Source organism: Anopheles stephensi, chromosome 2 (assembly GCF_013141755.1).
Source record: "Anopheles stephensi strain Indian chromosome 2, UCI_ANSTEP_V1.0, whole genome shotgun sequence".
NCBI lineage: Eukaryota > Metazoa > Arthropoda > Insecta > Diptera > Culicidae > Anopheles > Anopheles stephensi.
In genome coordinates this window covers 30005027-30010894 of record NC_050202.1, presented here as the reverse complement: position 1 = coordinate 30010894, position 5868 = coordinate 30005027, and the positions used below count along the sequence as shown (strand labels likewise).

The following is a 5868-nucleotide window of genomic DNA, read 5'->3' as shown; positions in this document are numbered from 1 at the left end:
CGCGACTAGTACAGCTCGCGTGTAACCCGTGGCGATGGTGCAGAATCGGACGGGCTACCAACGGAAGGTATCGCCGTGTTCGGACGGATTGCGGCAAAATGTAGAACACGGGTTCTATTTTAAGCGTATTTCGGAATAGTGCGTAGTGGCGGAGGTACCGCACCGTGTTCTTCTGGCCTGGCGCGAGACGTGTTTGGCGATGAATTTTGCATGAGCTAGCTGCGACATAACATCCCGATGCGATGTGTGCCACTTCTGCCGTTGTCGTTGCACCGGGTTTCCTAGGAAACGAAACATCAACAGCGAATCTCCCATGGGTTGGAGGTGTTCCGAGCAATCGTCACCGTTGCCAACGATCGATAGAAAGTAGTTATGGTTCAGTGGACACTTTGTAGCTTGGCCGGCTTTCAGCGAGCGAATCGCTGCAATGGTCAGCCACCGTCCGGAACGTGCTGGGAAGATAGTGTGGCTGTCCATGCACTTATGGGTTTTTGTCCGATCGTTGCGATACAACAAAAAAGCCTACCGGCAAAAGATGAATCTGGCCGGTGCGAGTGGAATTCAGGAAAATCTTTCCCCAACAATACATTCCCCTTGACTAACCTGTTACATCCGGTAGAGGATGAAAGGAAGTAAAACCCAGGAAAACTTATTTTGCACCTAAACGCATGCACTGTGTAGAAATAATTCGAATCGCAAACGCACGCCTCAAACGGAACAGTTCATCAACGCGTTGATCGATGATCGCTACTTAGCGTCGACAAATATGACCCACAACTGTCGATTGACGGAGTGGCGCAATGGAACATGCTGCGAACCCGTTCCCAATCACACACGTATGCCAAGAATGCTGTCCGCGAGATGCGCTGCATTTAATTGTTGGCTATGCGTCCGTTGGCATCACGGGTCAATTTCGTGGCCGACGGTTTGGTTTGCGGGAAAAGTGGGAGGGACGGAACTAACAGCAACAAACATCATCTGACAAGCACAAACAACATTTTCTGTTTTGCTTCAGTCCAATGGAGGGACCGGTCGTATCGACCAACACGATATAGATCGCGTTCGGATTACACTAATTATGTCGAGGTGTCAAACGCCGTCGGCTCTAGGTATGGTTGGGGAAGCAAACGGACCAACTCCTTGTTTCCACCCGAAATGCCGGAGACGACTATGGTGTTTTCTGCTCATTCTCGAATGCCAGGGGTCCACAAGTTAAAATTTAAAAACATGTTATTAGTATCCTTTTATACTTCAGTAGTAGCTGCTAGCTCATGTTTGTTAAGTTTTCAATTACAAAAATGGGTATAACTTACATATTTTATACCATTTTTCCTGTTATTGAAAAAAGTAAAGAACTTTGGACACTTTTGATACATTTACGTCAGACTCACAAACTAGAATCAAAGAAATAGGATGAGTTTAATAAAATGTTATATTTTTATACCTTGATAAAAAGATAATTGAAATGTCTTTGATCGATTTTTCATGCAATGGCCCTCATGAAGCTAGCGATCTTGAAGCTTGAAGATTGTTTCGCAATATCCGTCTTCTATTTAATCCTGGATACTTGTTTGAAGTCTATTTGAACCACCTTTTTTAATTATGGAAACAAAAGTGAGACTAACGAATGGGAACAAACTCCTAAAGTCTTTTATATTCACAAAGAACGGTCTGGTCATTTTGATAGATTTTATAGTCTTGTAAGATTGTAAATACAACAGAACTTTATGAAGAAAACCGTGAACATCCGTACATACAGTGAAAAGATCCTGAGCAAGATTGACAATGTTTTACAGAATCTCTAATTGGAGCCGTCTTTGTCTGACTATAATCCCTCATAACAAGCTGACAGAGTTCATGAAGAATATTTCTTAGAAGGTTAACGTTTCGTTGATTAAAGAGGCTTCTAATTCTCCTGACCAGCGATCATAATATTTTTTTAAGGCAACCTCAACCTTATCGTAATTTGAAGCTAGACAATTGAGTGCGCAAAACGTTATACTGTAGTGCATGAATTTATTAACCCATCCCTCAATATTTAGAAAATTGTAGAGCAAAAAATCTCTAGAAAGTCTTGCCTACCACTGACCTGCTGTTTGGGGTCTGTTTGTTTTGCTTTTTCCCAGTGTTCTCCTTTGATGAAGGAAATTCCCAAGCGCCAGTGTGGAAAACCCAAGTTGGTGTAATATTTCTTCAAACCAAAAGCCGTATGTTTCTTCTTCGGGATGCGTGTATATGCTGCGGTCTAAACGAACACGCTTGTTTTGTGGTCCTCCATTGAGGCGAGGAAGGCCACCGAACGATTTTGTTTCTTTCCGTTTCCCCTGAAAAGGGACGCAACGATATGGCTTACAGCATTCTGTAACGGCTCGTTCTACCGGAACCAAAACGCACCCATCATCCATCCATCCATCCGTGTTCCAGTCGCCGTTCCCCATTCTAAACGTGGTTAGTACTCTGGGTTGTTACACGGCGTCTGAATGGAAAAGGTTTTTTTTTAGGTAAAATTCTTCTTCAAGTGGATGCTGGTTTTACAAGTAAATAAACAACGTTGCATTAGTTTCGTTGGGCATGGCGAAGAAACCATCCACCGAATGTGGCAGTAGATTGGGGGAGTGTATCGAGGGAAACATGTTGATACACCCTACCCCTAGGAAATGGAAAAATAGAAGATAAACATGAAAAACTAACGATAGTCCTGTAGCAACGGAGAAGGAGAGAATTTTGATGGAAATCTTTAATGTTAATTGAATGATAGATTTGCATACGCATCAGTACGGTTTCTTCGGCGATCAATAGGAGATTTAAATGAATTATTTAAGTTGCTGCCCATTTTAAATATTTGGACGCATCTTCAACATGTTCGTACCAGTGGAGAAAAGTCGGAAAAATCGGTCCTTATCATCTGTAAGTACATCAGTACTTCTGACAGAAAATGTCAGACGAAAGTAGTTACCTTCTACTTCAACATTTTTTTCCCCAGCTCGGATCAATTTATTCGACACATGGTGACAAAATAATTAAAAACCACACTGGAAACCCGACACCAGCTCGCTCGGTATGGTTCAGCTAAAAATATATAGCGACTTCCCGGTCGAGCCAGTCGGGTCGGGTATAACGTTTCATGGAAACGGTTGCAAGTGAGTATCGTTACCACCGTTCGGGAGGATGCTGTGCCAATGTTCCGTGCGGTAAGCTGAGCTCCCCGCTATTCGTGTAGCGTGCGACAGCGCACTGGTTCGGTGGAATTCGTAATGGAAGATTAATAGCCCGGTTGATTTTATGTTACGGCGGCGGCGGCAGGTTTTATGTTGGCGTTCTAGACGCTGGGAGAAGAGGAAGACCTCTAACTTCCGAGTGGATGTGGATGATGTCTCAAGTGAGATGGGATTTATGAAGTGGCGATAAAAATAAATGATCCAATCTTTAGTGTGGAAGTAGATCATTCCCGTTCATCGACGTATGATCGTAAAAATGCCGCGCACACGAAATCAATGCCCAGACGATCGGTTGCACATGGATGATCTGTTTGTGTTTGATGTGTGTATGAGTGTAGTGGTAAATATTACCAATGGTTGCCCGGAAAAGCAATTGATTGGTATTTTCATTTAGTATCATTTGACCATTTGGGGCGGTCCGGTGGCAGAGACGATAACGGCGCCAGTCTTCACACGGCAGGACCGGGGCTCAAATCCCATCAAACATCAAATCACAGAAAGCCAGAAATGGCAGGCCGAGACGTCTCGAGGTTGTAGTGCCAAGGAAGAACGGCCTGGCCGTATTGCTTAAATCTAAATTACAAATAATAGTACAATTCACGATGGTTTGGAGACATTTCCTTCTCCAAACCGTGAAAGGGCACCTTATCCCGGGTGAACTCGGTTCATCCGTTAATAATATATCCGTCATCCAGTAGCCGTGGTAGTGTTGGTTGCGAGTGACGGTATCGTAAGTGATCATCTCATCCCGTTTGTTTTGGGAAATGCCATCGTCAGTTTTCTGCGTGTCGAGATCCAGCGTTCTTCCATCCCTCTGTCTTGTCTGCATTGATTGACCGTTGCTACACGCCATTGCAACGGTGTAGCTTTTGGTCCTGGATCAACCAGGATATTCCACCTATGCCATACCAAGCCCCTCTATCATCGCATTCATTCAATCAGTCATTCATAATCATACACACAAGCGAGATACAACACATATAACAGACAAACAGTAGGAGTGGAAGGAAAGGAGGTAAGGTAATAAACTACAATACCATTCGTACGGCAGAACTCAAAAATAGTCCTCAGGTAGGCATCATCCCCGCCCCCCAGCGGATCTCGAATTGGAACGTTGTGCGTTCTGCCGATGTCCCGAACTGCGTCCAATAGAAGGGTCGTGCTGCCTCGTACTCCAGACAAGACCATAGAATATGATCTATGTCATGGTATCCGAGGCCGCAGCCACATGTTTTGGAGTCGGCCCGTCCTATACGCTGGAGATGCGCACCCAATGCAAAATGGTTAGACCTAAGCCTAGACATCATTCGAATGAACGCTGATGAGATGCCTTGGAACCAGGGCTTCAAGCAAACTTGGGGAGTGATCGAATATAAAAACCTCCCAAGCTCATCTGTGTCCCACATAGTCTGCCACCGAGGCAGGCAGAGAGATTGTGGGGCACGCATGTGCTCGTGAGGTAGGATAAGCCTATCAAAAAGAGACCCTTCCGAAGCGCCCTTTTTGGCCAACTGATCAGCCTTTTCATTGCCTAGAATACCGCAATGAGCAGGAAACCAGAGATATTCGGAAAGATTTTTCAAACAAGGAGCTTAAGACCTAGTGACCGTTAGTTCAAATGGGAGGAAATCTTACGCGATAAAATGTTTGAAATTATGTTGATATACTAGCAGGCCCACGTGTATCTGTATCGTTTTCGGTTTACGATCCAAAGTTTGTCCAAGCGGCAGATTCTTTTTCTTCCTTGGCACTACAACCTCAAGAGGGCTCGGCCTGCCATTTCTGGGATTCTATGACTTGATTGTACCCGTAGTAAAGTAGTCAGCCTTACGTACGAGGAGGCGGTTTGGATGGGATTTGAACCCCGGCCCTGCCGTGTGAAAACCTGCGCCGCTGTCTTCTTGGCCACCGGACCGGAGCGACAGATTACTCAACTTTTATTTTCAATTTAATGTGTGATTCTTCAAATCCAAGGTTGTTCAATGAAGTTGGGTTGCCAAATTAACCTATGGCTTTGAACGCTAATGCCACCTGGATACGTAACACGCGGACAACTTATTTATGACGTAGTATTACAAACTGTACTCAGGGAACTAATTACTGGCCCCCATTTTTACGCTTCCAGATGCCTGTTGTTCGTCGAGAGAGACGCAGTTTTTATGTGGTTGGAATTTATTTGATCGTTTTTTTTGTTGCTTTGGTTCTCCACATTACGCTCTAGTGTTTGTCAACGCCCGGTTGAACAATGTGGTGGCCGTTTCCCACTCAGACACACACACACACCAGGCGCAAACATTCGATTCGATTCGGAAATTTCGTTCGTTCGCGCGCGCCTTCGTTTGGATTAGATTTGCCAGCGACACCGCGGACCGCGGAGTCGGATCGCCGCTTCTCGCAGTGCGTTCGTGTGTTTTGTGTCGAAAGGGTCGACGGTGGCTTAAAACGGTGACTCGTCATCTACCCTTAGCTAGAAGCACAATTGTAGGACGTCCTAACGGAAAAGGTAGGAGTTCTCGTGCGTGTAGTATAAAATCGGAAGTCAAGAAATGGCGATTAATTGCTTCCGGATTTTACTAGATCCGTTCTGCGTACGAAGGCGTTTAGAGGGAGAGTTTGCTGGTGGTGACAAATGCTTCTAGTTGTGAAGTGA

General features: G+C 44.9%; 1 protein-coding gene across 3 annotated transcripts in view; it reads left to right on the top strand.

Moving 5' to 3' along the window:
• The window catches only part of LOC118503423 (pericentrin), a 37701-nt gene that overhangs the window by 227 nt on the left and 31606 nt on the right, over window positions 1-5868 (top strand). The window lies entirely within an intron of this gene.